Raw genomic sequence first — 15,546 nt, 5'->3', positions numbered from 1 at the left:
TCGTAGGATTTAGTGAAAAGAAATTTATCTGACTGCTCCTGATGCCTTGGCATGAAGCCCACTGAATCCACAGGAGTCTTTGCCTTGATTTTAGGTGTGTCTGAACCAGGACTCTCCACCTTCTGGAGAGGCCTGAGGAGTTTTAATGAGCTTGATGGAACCCTGAGCCTTCAGTCTGTACCTGTGAGAAATCTGATCGTGCAGCATCAGCTCGGAAATGGTTCTGCTGCATGCACAGAGTGTTAGAAAGGAGGTTTCCAAGCCAGCAAAAAGAGGTGTTAATGTGTTTGTTCAAAGAACAAAAAATGTGCAAAACCTGACTTTTATTCCAAAGCACTACAATAAGCAAAGAAAAGGTCATTATTTTTTATTTACAGAAAAAAACCAGCATCTTCACTGTTAACAGTATTTTAACCAGCATTTCTTCCGTGTATGAATTCATCACCATTCTGTGGTCAGGAATTCAGCAACATTCAGCTCAATTTCACCACCTCTGGCTCTGCTGGAGAAACATCAGTGGCAAAATGAGGCAACTGGGCTTCTGCCTGGGTTAAACTACTGGAGATCAAATGCCTTTGGGGGGAGGAAGCACTAAGTACATTCTGAAAGATCCCTCCCTTTTGTGCCCAGCAGATTCCTCAGTTCCCCTCCCCAGATATCACAAGGTTTGTAACCTTGCACCTTTGTCCCAGCTTTTTCTTTTCCTTGAGACAGAGCCAGCACATTTATTCCAGTGGGAAGACAGCAGCCAAATGATTCTTGGCTGTTGGACTGGCTAAACCCAGGAGGTCTGAGGGTGCTGGGACCAATCTTAAAGCATGTAGTCACCCAAACTACACCTTTTGGGCTGCATTTTCAATAGAAATGGGTTTTTGTGGCCCCCCCAAGTCTTGCTCTCTCTGTGGGCCTGAAGATGTGATGCTCAGAGAATCCAAGGAGTAATTTTGATCTTGCTGTGGGCTTTTATGGGAGGAGAGAATATTGCCCCCAAGTCAGTCAGTCTCTATCCCATCATATTTCGTCCTGTTTGATCTCTCAGAGATTAAAGTTCAGTATATTTCAGGACAGTTATATTGCTGAGGTAATATAAAATTATTAAAAACAGAGAGAGAGACAATATTGGGACTACACATCAAAAGCTCTTAAAGACAAAGGAGGGAAAATTGACTTGAAACTGGAATTATTAGAAGCATCTGTGGCATCCTTTATTTTCCATTTAGGAGTGCAACACATTTTGGGATGGTGTCTCACTGGTTTGAACTGGCAACCTGGTTCTGCCTTGATTTTCTGATTTGTCCCCTCCAGGCTGTGGTTTAGCTGCTCCTGTAGGAGGGAACAGCAGCAGTAAGTTGATGAGTTTTGACCTCAAGACACAGAGGAACGTTTCCCAGCGTTGCAACCTGCCTGGAGAAGAAGTAAGGCTAGTTTTTTTGCTCATCTGAGGAATTTAAATCAAAACAGAAATATCTGTTTGATTTGTAAGAAGCAGGAGTTTATAAACCACAGGTGGTGCCTGGAGTACAACGTGTGCATGTTGCTTCATATATATATTGTGGGGGGGTGTGTGTCCCGAGACACCCAAATGCTTTTCTGTAGGTATTGCCATAGTTGAAAAAAGAAGATTTTGAAGCAGTGAGGAGCAGGAACTCAGAGTTATTTCCAGTTACCCTCAGTGTAAACACAAGTGAGGTCATTTGGGTGGAGCTGTGGAAGGCACAAGTGCTGCCTTAATGGTGTGGTCTGTGACTGATGGGTGCCATGGCTGTTGGGTGCCATGGATGTGACTGATGGGTGCCCATGGCTGCTGGGTGCCATGGCTGTGACCGGTGCCCATGGCTGTTGGGTGCCATGGCTGTGGCTGATGGGTGCCATGGCTGTTGGGTGCCATGGCTGTGACTGACTGGTGCCCATGGCTGTTGGGTGCCATGGCTGTGACTGACTGGTGCCCATGGCTGTTGGGTGCCAGGGATGTGACTGACTGGTGCCCATGGCTGTTGGGTGCCAGGGATGTGACTGACTGGTGCCCATGGCTGTTGGGTGCCATGGCTGTGGCTGATGGGTGCCATGGCTGTTGGGTGCCATGGCTGTGACTGACTGGTGCCCATAGCTGTTGGGTGCAGGGATGTGACTGACTGGTGCCCATGGCTGTTGGGTGCCATGGCTGTGACTGACTGGTGCCCATGGCTGTTGGGTGCCCATGTCTGTGGCTGTTGGGTGCACATGGCTGTTGGGTGCCGTGGATGTGACTGATGGGTACTGTGACTGTTGGGTGCCCATGTCTGTGGCTGTTGGGTGCCTTGGCTGATGGGTGCCATGGCTGTGACTGATGGCTCCCTGTAGAAGGAGCAGTGCCAGGTTCCTGGGATTTGGGATGGGTGCCATGGCTGTTGGGTGCCCATGGCTGTGGCTGATGGGTGCCATGGCTGTGGCTGATGGGTGCCTTGGCTGATGGGTGCCTTGGCTGATGGGTGCCATGGCTGTGACTGATGGTTCCCTGTAGAAGGAGCAGTGTCAGGTTCCTGAGATCTGGGTCCTCACTCTGCAGGACGATGAAGCCACCAAGCAGAGAAAACCATATCCCCTTGTTATAAATCCCTTGTCCTGTCAGCTCTACTGCCTTCACCCTCCTCTTCCTCCATTTTAAGGCCAGCTAAGGCAGAAAAGGACAACCACCAACACTGGACGTGATGTAGCCCTCCTGACACAGGTGATCCCTGAGGTGTCCTTTATCCGTCTCCGTGCCAAGGTAGGAGTGACCTCACAGTGTCCCCTCAGTGTCCCCTTGCTCGCCATCAGGTGGGGATGGAGTGGCAACCATCGTGCACCTGGCGACACAGGTGGGGATGGGGATGGGTCCTGCAGGGAATGGATGGATGGATGGATGGATGGATGGATGGATGGATGGATGGATGGATGGATGGAAAAGTTGGGTGAGGTCTGGATGTGGGGAAACAAAATGGGCGCCTGAGGGAAGCAGAGCTGAAAGGGGCCGGGTGAGGTGGTGAGAGCAGGGAGGGAGGTGAGGAAGATGGGAGGGTGGAGGGTTGGACATAGCAGCACGAGGGGATGGGAGAGGAAGGTGGGGAAGCTCCACCACTGAGGTAATATAAAATTATTAAGGAGAGGGAGGAATCCCCGTTACAGAGGGAACCTGCTGGGCCGGGGGACAAGAAAATGGCCGCCATGTTACCTCAGCGTTACCTCAGGGAGGCCGCAGCACTGATCTGCCCCACACAGCCCTTCCCCAGGACTCAGGAACATGATATTTATAGAATTATTTTAAAATTCGTTCAGGTATAACTGTATGACACTAAGTTGAGGGGGAGTGTGGATCAGGTGGAAGGCAGGAGGGCTCTGCAGAGGGAACTGGGCAGACTGGAGAGTTGGGCTGATCCTGAGGGGATGAGATTCAACACAACAACCCCATGGGGAGCTCCGGGCTGGGCACAGAGTGGCAGAAAGGGACCTGGGAGTCTGGATTGCCAGGAAGCTGAACATGAGCCAGCAGTGTGCCCAGGTGGCCAAGAAGGGCAAGGACATCCTGGCCTGGACCAGGAACAGTGTGGCCAACAGGTCCAGGGAAGGGGTTGATACAGCTTGAGTCCTGTGTCCAGTTCTGGGGCCCTCAGCTAAGGAAGGAGATGGAGATGCTGGAGCAGGTCCAGAGAAGAGCAAGGAGGCTGGGAAGGGATTGGAATGGGCTGCCCAGGAAGGGGGTGGATTCTCCATCCCTGGAGTTTTTTAAGAAGAGACTGAATGTGGCACTCAGTGCCATGGGCTGGGAACCACGGGGGGAGCCCCCCCAAATAAACAGATGGTCTGGACAGTCTCTTATGGCATAGCAGGAAGCAGCATCAGAAATGGGATAATTATTCCAAACTTGGTTCACAGAGGCTTTATCCAGAGATAGTTGACATCAAAAGGATTGGAGGTTTGATTAGAAAGTTACAATGTCTTTTTTTTGGTGGGCATAACTTAGTTGATACTTAAAAAAATCTCTGTTCCTAAGGAAGTGAGCCTTCTGAAGTAGCCAAGCCATGAGGATTGCACAAGAAGCCATAAATCTGGCCTTTCCTCATTTCTGAGTGCTCAGCATTGCAGCATAAATAACAGGCCTTTCAAACATTGCTTTGCAGGCAATTCCTTTACAGTAAAATTTATGTATTTCTTGTCTTATCTGGTAGTTAGTCTCGGCCCTGAAAATATGCAGACCACTTAACAGAGCAGGACCAAGCCTTAACACTAATACTGGTTTGTATCCCAGAAAAGCTGCTGCCCTGCATTGTCCAAGGTGGAAATGCTGGATTGTTCCCTGCTGGTGCAGAAAGAAGGGTTGGGTGGTGTTGATCCAATGTTCTCCACTGCAGCAGCTGATGGGAGATCCTGGGTGGGGTGGTTTTTTTCCCATCTTGCTGATACAGTTGTGTTTATTCACTGCTATTCCTAGAGGAGGGTGGTGGGAACCCAGCACCCAGCTCCTGGCTTCATCCTGTAGTGGTTCAAAACATCAACATGTGGTGGATGGTGTTAACTAGAACCTCAGTGAGGAATGTGAAAAATCATAAGGAACAGAGGAGAAGGGAGAAGGTAACAGTCATGGGATCTTATCTCCAGGATAAGAAGCAGGGAGACCTTCCAGGTAGGACTTGCTGCATATCACTGTTCATTTTATCAGTGCAGGACTGAGATACAACAGGCTTGTAGAAACTATTGAGCTGTTGTTCTATCCTGGCTATTAAATATCCAAAAGTCCTGGGCAAATATAGACTTTTTAACAGTTTTGGCCAGCACAGATTTTTTTTTTTTTTTTTTTCCTGTGTAGAAAAATGGGAACATATCTGGGAAACCATGCAAATAGTCCCATAGGCAGGAAGTGTGTGGATAGATTTTTAGTAATTTTAAAAGACAAGATATGCAGGGCAAACAGCAATGATCTCTAGTTCCCTTGGTGCTTGGCAACAAGAGCTGCCCTGTCTTAAATTTATGCAACATCTGAATATTCTCCCCTCATGCAGAGGATCCCTACTTCATGTATAGATTTCCTTGACAACCCTGAGGAGTGGAGGGGTAAGGTAACCATAAATAACATTTTATTTGCTATCTGGGTAAAGAAAAAGGTAGAGGTTTACATGTCTTCTCTGTCAGCAAACGTTAAACATGCTTTATTTAGTGGCTGTGAATTTAAAAATAGAACCTCCCAGATGACTCCTGAGCTGGGGTAAATGGGATCTGTTGGCTGTTCTTCTCTGCAAAGGGGAATAATTTCTGTTCACTTCTGCACTTCTTCACCAGTGGCTCTTTTGGCAGCTCCTAAACTCTGCTGAAAACAGATGATGAAACCAGTGACTATCACTGGAGTTGTTACCAGTGCTAATTTTTAGATAGCCCAGGCTAACTGGTTCCTTTGATCTTTAGGATTTACACACTTTTATCTTCTGTAAGTCAACTGCTCAAGAGGCCTGTGCCTACCCAGCTCTCTGCACTTCAGAAAAATGCTATAAGGGGCTGATAATTTTACTTTTAATTTTTTCTGGTGCTGTCCATCTTGATAGGAAGTGTTGGGATGAGTCTTAAGATGAGTGTTAAGTGAAGTCCTGCTTCATTTTGCCACGTGGGCCTCTATGTTTCAGATTTACTTCCCCTTCTGGCTTTGTTGTTTGGTTTTTAAGGATGAATCAATCCTGATTTTTTTCAAGGAGCACTCTTTTCCCTTCTTTATATATTCCTTTTCAGCCTCACTCACTGCCTGCCATCCCTTTAAATGACACTGGGATCTCCTCTCCTAGCTGGATAGGTTCCCCCAGGTGTGTGCAGGATTTTTTTCAGACAGCTTTGTATTGATTATGAGTAAAAGAAATGGCAAAGTCATGTGTCATTTCCACATGTCTGCTGGGATTTAGGAGAGAATGAAGGGGAAAACTGAAAGGAGCAAGAATATGGTGTCTTTTTTTTTTTTTTTTTTCCAAAATACCAGAATTAAAAGGTTACTGTGATTATTCTGCCCACTGAGCAAATAGTTTGAGCAGAGCTGTGTAATTTTAGGTGATGCTTTCCAATCCAGAAACAGAAAATGCAGAGAACATGGATACAGCAAAAGTGGTGAAACTCAATTATTATTTTTATATATGGCAAATGGTTTTGCAGTGTGTCAGAGCCTCCAGCCAGAAGGTAACACTCTCTTTTTTGTTGTTATTGTTGTTATTATTCATAAACAAATGCTTTAAAAACTCTTTAAACAATTCTAAAACAAGGAAATTTGAATGCTGATTTCATTTTAATGCACCAGAAGAAGAGTTTTGAAAGCAAAGATGTGGCCTGGTCTTACAAATAGTGATGAAATAGTGGTGAATGAGACTCAGCACAATTCCTGCTTTCTGGTGAGCAGAAATAAATAAGATAAATATCCCTGAGATGAAACAGGGAGAGGGGAAATGCTGAGAGTTTCTCTCTGACACACCAGCTGGTTTCTCTACCCTCTGGTCTAAGCACAGCCCAGCCTCTCATCAAATATTGGCTGTATTTCAAGGAAACAAACAGAAAACAATACTCTGTCCATTCAAACCAGCCAGCAAAAGCAGCCAGAAACCCTCATTCAAGTCTCTGTCTCCTCCCCTACTCAAATATTTCTGGAATGGAGAGAAAAAAAAAAACCAACAAACCTTCTTTCCCAAAGGAAGGTCCCTACAAGTCCTCCACCTCCAGAGAAGCCCATTTCTACATTTCCTTCCTGGCTGTTCCTTAAATAAGGCCTTCAGCCAGGAATCCTCCTCCTCAGTGATTCCCAGCAAACTCTTCTCCAGGATTTTTAAAGGGTGGGTGTGGGTGATCAAGCCCAGTGCTCCTTTTTTCCAGGGATCAGCTGCCAGATCTGGAGGGTAAGACTTGGGGCAGAGCTTCTCTCAGTCTGCTCAGCAAGTGCCCCCAGGCTGAGGGGAGGGAGCAGCCATGGATCCTGTAAGGTTTTTTTATTTTATTTTATTTTTTTTTACAGTGTTACAAAGTGTCTCAAGTCTGGTGATCATAAGGAAGCTGCCACTAGTGTGAAGGCAGGGAAGCTGTGCTTGCAGAAGGCCAGGAGGATCACAGGTCAGCTGCCTCTCCATGTTCCTTCACTTTCCAGTCTTTTAGGGACTAAAAACTCCACTGCATGGAAAGGACACTTGAGGCCAGGATCTCCCAGATGCCCATTCTTGCAGAGAAAACTATTAAAGAGAGAGGTGGAAGTTAAGTTCCTCCTCTGTTACAAACCTAGCACAGAATCCACTGAACAGAATCAGTTTATAGCAGGAGGGTCCAGAGGAGAAATGGTTTAAAAGAAAAGTTTTTCATTGTAGAACTTGGTGGTAGTGAGAAGCTTTGTGTTTCCTCCCTGAAGCTTTCCCAGCCAGCTGAAGGCTCTTCAGGTAACAAATTGGGATGGACATTCTGCTTTCACTGCTGCTCTTTCAGAAAAAGCAATTGAAGTCCAGGATATTTGGCCCTGTATGCTAAAGAGAGCAATTATTTTCTTTTTTTTTTTCCTGTTAGTGAATATTCTCAATTATTTAATTTCCTATGAAGGCTTTTGGCAAGCAGTTTCCTTCCCAGCTACTGCCAGCAACTCTTGTTCCTAAATGAAACAAGTTCTTGGCCTACAGGAGCATAGCCAGGAAATTTGTCACTGTTAGACCAAGTGATAGTTTTATTTGAGGTAATCAATGGTATTTATTTCAAGTCATACATATTTTTAAGGTCATTTGTTATAGTGATAAATAAAATAAGGAAACCAGTGAAGAAAAAAAATGAGCAAACAATAAAGCAAACCACAAATCAGGATCATTTTTATGATGTATTTCTTTTTCTACTGCTGGGATGGTAAATGGCATCACTGCTAAATTATTCCTGAAGCTAACTTTTGGGCTAGCAAATGGAGCCAGATTCTTTTTGTCTCTACAGGTGCCTTTGCTTCCCTCCAGAATTTGGCACTACTTGGCCTGCTGGCAGTTTTCTGGAGGACAAGAACTTCTCAGCCCCAGTGCAGGGGATTCCTCACTCATTCTGTTTCCAGACCCTAGCAGTGGGGATGTGTCTGGGACATGAAGGATGAAATGTTGGCCCTGCTGAGGGTGAATTCTAGATCACAGTAGCACTGTAGAATTTTTGTAGACTTTTTTGTTCAGATCAGCTGCAAGCCCCAAACAAATAATCTTCAGTGTGTGGCTTCCAAAGTGATCTCTTTGTGTCTTTGAGACTCAGCTTCCATTGGTTTCCTTGCAAGCTGCAAGTGTGGAATGGAAGGAAATCAGATCTGTAGTGGAATTGGTTCCTTTTATGGCCACAGCTTTAAATATTGCTAAAAGCAAAAGGCCTCTGGCAAGCAGCTTTTGACATTTCCCAGGACTGCAGTGCAAAGGAGGTTGGAAGGATATCAAAGAGACAAAAATAATGTTGATCACTCAGCTCCAGACTCTATGCTTGTTCAGAACTGGTGTTTTCCTCTCACTTCCCCTGTGACTTCCTGGAAGATAATGAACTGTAGTGGGATCACAGGGGATTTCATTACTCAGACAGTGGGTGATTCAGTGCTTTGTTGTGTATAAAACTGCACTGGCCCAACATGTTTTGTTTACCATTTCATCTGCCCTCCCCCATCACTTCTTATTTTTATAGAAGCAGGAGGAATAATGCTGAGGTAATGCAGAGCTTTAAGAGGGCACTGAGGCAGATGATGCTGGCAAGCCACAAGCTAGAGACAAGAGTCTCATGTGAGTTTGCCAGCTTTCTGGTGGAGCCCAGTAAAGGGGATGTTATTTTTAATTTTCTTCCTTCCCCTAAAACCATCTCACTGAAGAAATGTTCAGTATTCTGAGCAGCTTCAGAAGTGTCCTGAGATGGGATTTGGGAAAAGTGTTCTTGACAGTTTTCTGGTGATGGAGCAAGAGCCTTCAGCCAGACCCAAGCAGTGTAGGAGGAAAAGTGTTTCCTGTGCTCTCCTGGGCACCTTGGGCCTCAGGAACTTCTTTCTTGCCTTGCTCTGGAGGAGACACACACCTCATCAAAAACCCCAGCTCAGGAAGTCAGTGGTGAAACCACCATAAAACCACTCAGGGCTTGGGTGGTGGCAAGGAAGGGTGGGATGAGATGAGCCACTGTGACTTCTGCCAAAAAGGGGAAGGCTCCTTCCCATTCCTGGATACCAACCACAGCTGCTGCTTGGTCACCATCCCATCCCCAACCCCAGAGAAGGGAATTCCCTGCTCTGCCTGTGGACAAATGAGCTGACAGGAAGATTCTATGGATGCCAGAACTGGTCCTGAGGGGAATGGGAATGTGCTGCTGGAGACTTTCTGATTAAAGATGACTTTCCATGGCAGTTTAAACCTCCTGGAAGTGGCTGTGGGCTGTGTCCCCTCCCTCAGCCCAGCACTGGTGCCTGCCTGACCCTGTGGTGTCACAGCTCAGGAAGCCAAACTAGGAGAAAATGATCTTTTTTTTTTTTTAATTTTATTGTATTTGGTTTTTCTGATGGCTTCTCTCTCAAGTTCACAGCAGGATCAGATGAACCCTGGGGAGGGATAGGAATGTGTGGACAAAAGCCTGAGAGATGATGGGGTCATGGCAGCACCAGCTTGGGCTCTTTTCAGCTGTCATGGAATGCAAGTTGCTTTATCTGGAGGGTTCTCTCAGCTTAGTAAAAGTAATGTAGGTATAGAGTAGAGTGTGAGTAGCCCAACATGATGAGCCATAGAGAAATCACATTTAAACAGGCACTTTGCTGCATTTATGTCCAAGATTTGTGCACTTTGGAGCTGAGGCAGAGAATAAGTGCAAAAATTCACACTGGATTTTACAAAATGCTACCCAACAGCAATAGTATTTCTTCCCTGAGTGAGATTTACTTCACAAATGATTTTAAATGACTTTTTATTTTCCTTGGAGCAGAAGGGAAGGATATCAAAAGAATCTTTGCTATTGCTTTCAGCAGCAGTCCTGATTTCTTGGGGAAGTCATTCCTCTTGGGTGTCTTGCAGCCTTGTGCACCCATTCCTGGCTGCCATTTGTCAACCATGAACACAGGAAGGGCTTTAAATCCACACAATTAATTAAGCTCTTTTGTGAAAGTTATACAGGAGTGCTTGTGTGAACCAACAAATTCTGTGACTGCCAGCAACTCCTCCCTTGCTCTGGATTTATGTTTTCAGAGGGAACAGAAGCATTTGATTTGAAGATTACTCCAGGGCATGGTCTGGAAAACCTATCTCAAAGAGCAAGGGAGCATTTTGAAAGTCCATGTAAGATGTGCCTGGTTCTGCAACACTGATGCTGTGCCAGATGTACCCCAGGGTGGCTGGGGGAGTGCCTGGAGCCAGGCTGGTGAGGCCAGGGGGCCAAAACTTGTGCCTGGAGCCAGGCTGGTGAGGCCAGGGGGCCAAAACTTGTGGTGAAGATGGTGTGGGGACATGAGCTCATGTCTCTGGGGACAGCCAGGCCACCTTCTGGTGCCTTCAGAATCTGGTTTGGGTCAAGCAGTGTGCTTGGCATGGTACAAAGCCAGCACAGGGGGTGATGTAGTGCTGGAGGGACATGGTTTAGTGGTGGTGGTAACAGTTGGGCTTGATCTAAAAGGTCTTTTCCAACCCCAATAATTCTGTAATTTGGTGATCTGGCAGAGCTTGAGGGCCATGATTTCCTCTCATGCTCTTTAGGAGCAGCAGAGAAGCCTTCACATGGAGCAGAGCTAAGGAGCACACACTGACTGCTCTGGCCAGCACCCAAGAAGGACAAGGGGCTCTGAACACATGGAATAATTTTTTGGCAACCCCAAGAATCAGTTCCCAGGCAGAGGAGACTGAATGTGCTTCAACTGCATCTGTGCAGTCACAGAGCCACAGTCTGGCATAATTTAGGACACCCCTTGAGTGTAAGTCCTAAGTCCAGATTCAATCCTAAATTATGCCAGAACATGTTCAGGTGATTTCTAGGAAGCAACAGGGTGGTTTCAGTGGAGCTCCTTTGAATTTCTCACCCATGGGTGTGAGATCAGGGTCTGTAGTTACCAACAGTCCCCAAGCAGCCTCAGGAGAGGAAAATTGAGAGGGAATAAAACATTCACAAGAAAGTGTAATAAAGCCAGGATTTTATTATGAGCACCATGAATATAATGAGATTGGGTAGCATCCTATTTGCAGGTTATGGATATTTGTGTGTCCTTAGGCTGTAGCAGTTCTCACCTTATTTTAAATTTCATTTTTTATCTTAAATTTCAACTCCTAAGACAAATGTTCCCCCATAAGGTGCATCTGGGGAGGGGACAGGTTGAAGAGGGAAGAGCACATGGCAGCTGGGAGGGTTCCTGACCAAACCAGCAGTTTCACTGCTCAGAAAGGAGGGTTTCCCTCCCCAACACAGCTCTGAGTTACTGGAACAAACTCCTTGTAGTAACTGGGAAGTTACACACATGTAAGGTCAGCTGAAGGTGTGATCAAGGTTCTTAAATTTTACTCTTGAATCCTCCTGTGGCTCAGTTAGTGGAGAAAATTCAGGGAAGCTGCAAAGCCAGGATGCTGCCTCATGTCTCAGAGGTGACTGGAGCTTTTCTTCCTTCTTATTTCTTCTCTGGTAACTAAAACAGTTCTTTAAAAATCCCTTTTCCCTTTGAATCCCATTTATTTTCAACATCAGTTAGGAAGGAAAGGACTGTGCTTCAGTGACTTTGAAGGACAGCAAGCCCTGAATTCAGATGAAGTCATTTTTTTTTTTTACTTTCCCAAGAAGCCCTGGGAATATAGGGTTAATTCTCCTTTGACATGGCTTCCTTCTTTTTATGTCCTTTAACAGAACTCCTTTGTTTTATAGCTTTGATAATTGTTCCATTCTGCAGTGCCACACACCCTGCTATGACACTGCCACCAACACTGCCCGTGTCCCTTTTTGTGTCCTCACAGCTCAGCCAACCTGGCCTTGGTTTGGGGTGGTGTCTTCAGCCCCCGTGGCACTGATTTATTTCCCTTTCCCCCTCCCCATTCAATCCCAAAGAACTAGAGAGGAAATTGCAAAGGTGAACTTTCTGATCGGGTTGGGGAGGCCCATTCCTGGGGTTTGGGGAATTGGGGACATCTCGGTGCCACCTGGTGGCAGCAGGTAGTGGGCTCGGGACAGATTTCTTCTTGCCTTTGAACAAGAAGATCAAAGCCAGGTCCAAGTGTTCAGCTGCAGGTTCAAACACAAGGTTGCCTCTCCTTTTGTATTGTTTTTTTTTTTTTTGGGTTTGGGTTTTTTGTGCTTTTTTTGGTTTGTTTTTTTTTTTTTTCTTTTAGTTTCTCTTTCCTCCTCAATTGCAAACAGCTCCCAAAACATGCTTGTTTTTTAAAAGCTTGCAGCCTGTTCTTAACTCCTGGCATGGGATTAGAGAGGAAAGAGGCCCAAAATTTGCTGACATAAGTGCAGCAGCAGCAGCAATGGTAATATCAGTGAAATAATAAGGCAGACATTCAGACCTAAATGTGTTTTCTTTGTAAAAAACTGGATCTCCTCATTCAGTCACTTCTATAAAAGAGATTAGAAATGCAGCTTGGGTTTGGTCAGGTTACTCTGAGCAGTTTCCTCCACTGGGTTTTTCACATGGTCACTAATTACAGTGGCCATTTTGACATCATTAAACCAGTGGAAGCCTTCAGGGAGCAGTGATTTGTGGAGCTGTAATGAGAAGCTTGGTGCACATCAACCTGAGGAAGAACTGAATGAATGTTCCTACAGAAACCAGGGCAAAGCACAGAGAAAGGTGGAGCTGCAAGGTGTAAAAATGCAATTAAAATCTGGGGAGCTTTAGGAGTCCCAGGGCAAGCAGCAGAGTTTGCAGCAGCACTTAAATAGAGGCTGATGGTAGAGGAGTGGTGTGTGGGATGAAAATAAAATCCACAAAATAAAAAATGTGCACTTAGATTTATACTTAGATCTTTAAGGCTTTTTTTTTTTTTTTTTATTTCCCCGATTTTTTATTTTCCCCAAAAATTTTTTTTTTTATTTATTATTTTATTTTATTTATTTTTTTTTATATCCCCCTCTGATATCCCAGGCAGCCTCAGAACGCTCCTCAACCACCCCATGCTCTCGACAAATCACTCCTGAGAAGAGAAGATGGCAAAGAAGAGAGGGTCAGGATTTGTAGGTGTGTCTTGGCCTTAAAACCCGAAGGTGCTGGGATTTCGTTGCATGTTGCAAGCTGGTTTGCCATCTTGTGGCTGGAAAGCGAATGAAGTGACCAGATGCTCTGGTTTGATGGTTCCTCGGTTTTGTTTCGTGAGAAATCAATCCAACATCTGATTAACAGCAGTTAATTAAGGACCGTTTTTCCCCCACTACAATAATAAGTGTTCCAGAAAGTTATGAACATAAAAAATATCCTCTAAAAGCCAAAGAGTGTCACACAGAGGGACAAGTTGGCTTATCATTTCAAGGATATTATTCTCTGATTCTTGTTTACTTCACAGCAGTTTTCTCTCCAGTTTTCAGCTACATTTGGACAGAGAAGAGAAATCCTGAGAAGTCAAACTAAAGAGCAGTGCTTGACACTGGGGGAATGACAGTGGAGGCCATGAGTGATCTTTAAGAATTTTATTTAATCTCTCTCTTGTGCCATTTCATCTCTAGTACACCTCTACTTTTCAGAATTGTTGGGTTTTTTGTTGTTTTGGGGTTTTTTTCCCCTAAAAAATTTAAAATACAAAGTGAGGGTTAATTTGCTGAAGCTGGAGGGGATGTAACAAGGCTGAGGACCATGTCATGATCAAATCAAGTTGTGTGTACAAATGTTATTGTATAATCTGTTTAAAAAAAAAAAAAAAAAAAGGTTAGGGTACAAGTGAAATAGTACATTTTTAGTGGTTTTTCATTTTTACCTTCCCCATTTCTTATCTTTTGGAGAACATAAGTTGTTTTGGGCCATTTCATATGCTTCTGAGACTCACTCCTGAAAGGTGTTCAGCAAGATGGTCATGAGCCAGCAAAGCTCTTCCCACATAATGATCTTTAAAACTGACAAGTTGGCAATTAACACCAAGCTATTAACTCCCAAGGGCTTTAATAGTGCTTGGAGAGTTGGTTGTGTGATTAGTGCTTCCCTGAGCCTGGGTCAAAGCTCTCAGCATGTTACAGGATAAAACCTCTCCAGTCTGTGTGGGCTTCAGCTCTTTATATGCTGCAGCTGCTCAGCCAAAGGGTTTTGGCATCTTCCAGAGGTTTCTCATTGAAAAAAATCTTCTTGGGAAGAGAGCAGAGAAAGAGACCTGCACACAGCCCATGCTGCTGGCCTGGGAGAGAGGATCTGACAGGCTGGTTCTCTGCTTTAACTCAAACATAAGCTTTGAACTCCAAAGTGGGGGGAAAGCTGAGCCCAGATGGGAAAGGACATTTTTTGGTTAGACATGAACTGTTCAGATGGATCCAAGGTTGACATCCAAGGGATGTCAGCAGGAATGATACCCTGGTAGAAACCAGGGGGGGTGTGTGTGTGTCAACTCAAGTTTGGTTCATGGGTAAAGAGCAAAAGCAAAAAACAAACATGTTTCTTTAGAAAATACCTGTCCCCAGAAGCTTTTTATGAGCAGTTGTTTGAAGCAGAGAGGAGCTGAAGTGGGCATTGTGCCTGTTCTGGAAAATTGGCATAACAAAGTGTATGCCAACTTGATTTTCTTGGTGCACATCAACCTGAGGAAGAACTGAATGAATGTTCCTAAAGAAACCAGGGCAAAGCACAGAGAAAGGTGGAGCTGCAAGGTGTAAAAATGCAATTAAAATCTGGGGAGCTTTAGGAGTCCCAAGGCAAGCAGCAGAGTTTGCAGCAGCACTTAAATAGAGGCTGATGGTAGAGGCTGAGACTCACTCCTGAAAGGTGTTCAGCAAGATGTTCAGCAAGTTGTATTTTTCCTTGCAGATGCAGTGGTATCATCTCTCTGCTCATCAGAAAGCAAAGGAAACAAAAAAGCTGGGTTGAAATGAGCAAAACAGAGGCAGAAAACTGCCCATCTCCAGGTAAAGAGTCAGTAGCAGATGAATTAATCTTTTCTTTGAATATGTATGACACGATTTTCCCCTCTTTCTTCCATCAGTGGAAGTCTGCCACAACTTCATTGCAATTTAATGCTGCTGGGAATCTTGAATCAAGTATTTGAGTGTTGTCATTTGTGGCTTTAAATGTGCTTCCACCCAGGGGGAAAAAATGTATTGGAAATTATGGAGAGAGCCAGATGCTATGGAAGAAAAATCAGTGTCATACACGTGCAGATTTTCTTACTGAGAGTGAGGCCTAGAGGAGAACTTGAACACAGGAAGAGGAAAATCTTTGGGTTTTTCTACTGGAGCCAAGCAGACAGCAGAGCTGAGATGGAACTGGTGGGACTGGAGGGACTCCAGTGGCCACTGCAGAGCTGCTGTCTCCACCCAAGGCTCCACTTTAGCTTCAGGGAGGGGCAGCCAGCTGTTGTCTGAGCTCCTGAAATATTTTATTTTTTAACCAAAGGGACTGCAGGACCTTTTTTAACCAAAGGGACAACAAATCACTGCAGGCTT

General features: G+C 45.0%; 1 long non-coding RNA gene across 2 annotated transcripts; it reads left to right on the top strand.

The window, feature by feature from the left end:
* The first annotated feature begins 3,131 nt into the window (after positions 1–3,131).
* LOC139798735 (uncharacterized) lies at positions 3,132–15,003 on the top strand. 2 transcript variants are annotated; one of them, XR_011726943.1, is made up of 3 exons: positions 3,132–4,587; positions 13,055–13,147; positions 14,912–15,003. It is a non-coding gene; the product is annotated as an uncharacterized lncRNA (long non-coding RNA). The 2 variants fall into 2 exon arrangements; XR_011726942.1 differs by lacking the exon at positions 3,132–4,587 and adding an exon at positions 4,828–5,067.
* Positions 15,004–15,546: the final 543 nt, after the last annotated feature.

Source organism: Heliangelus exortis, chromosome 8, assembly GCF_036169615.1.
Source record: "Heliangelus exortis chromosome 8, bHelExo1.hap1, whole genome shotgun sequence".
NCBI classification, from domain to species: Eukaryota; Metazoa; Chordata; class Aves; order Apodiformes; family Trochilidae; genus Heliangelus; species Heliangelus exortis.
Note: the sequence above shows the minus strand (reverse complement) of the source record. Positions and strands in the feature narration are given on the sequence as shown.